This window comes from Anneissia japonica, unplaced genomic scaffold (genome assembly GCF_011630105.1).
Source record: "Anneissia japonica isolate Jap-2015-1 unplaced genomic scaffold, ASM1163010v1 scaffold80342_len1103_cov93, whole genome shotgun sequence".
NCBI classification, from domain to species: domain Eukaryota; kingdom Metazoa; phylum Echinodermata; class Crinoidea; order Comatulida; family Comatulidae; genus Anneissia; species Anneissia japonica.
The window spans coordinates 1-577 of NW_022694103.1; the positions used below are offsets into that span (position 1 = coordinate 1).

The 577-nt window shown below is 44.2% G+C and overlaps 1 non-coding gene across 1 annotated transcript; it reads right to left on the reverse strand.

The window, feature by feature from the left end:
* Positions 1–235: 235 nt before the first annotated feature.
* On the reverse strand, positions 236–354 carry LOC117100959. The gene has a single exon (XR_004444203.1). It is a non-coding gene; the product is annotated as a 5S ribosomal RNA (ribosomal RNA).
* Between the last annotated feature and the right edge of the window lie 223 nt (positions 355–577).

Consider the following 577-nt stretch of genomic DNA (forward strand, 5'->3'; position numbering starts at 1 on the left):
AGAAGAAGACTGCCGTTTTGTTCAAACGACCCTCGAACCTAACACCAGCGAATTAATTGCGTATTTTTGAAATGAACATATACTTGTATGATTTTTAATGTATGAGAGTGCAATTTCCGGGCACTTAGAGGTCCATATTCTCAAAATGTTTGCACCTCAGCCCCAACTATGTGGGCCCGAGGTCGTGTGGACTCTCACGCACATCTACTTTAGAATTTGGGGGAAAAATGTAAAAAGTCTACAGCACCCGGTATTCCTAGGCGGTCACCCATCCAAGTACTAACCGGGCCCGACGTTGCTTAAATTCGGTGATCGGACGAGAACCGGTGTTTTCAACGTAGTATGGCCGTAGACATTTGAGTGGTACTTCCACTTATAGTTAATCTCGGCATATAGCATAATTATCCAATCCTGAAGCTCTGTAATTGATGACGTTTCATATCAAGGCGCGCTTGTCTGGTGGTGATTTCCTCTAACTCCCCTGACCACACTGCTGCGCGAGTACATTTTTTACAAACACCGGTGTTGAACAATAAACCAACCATTTTACTACGGCACTAACTAGGATGCTTTAGGC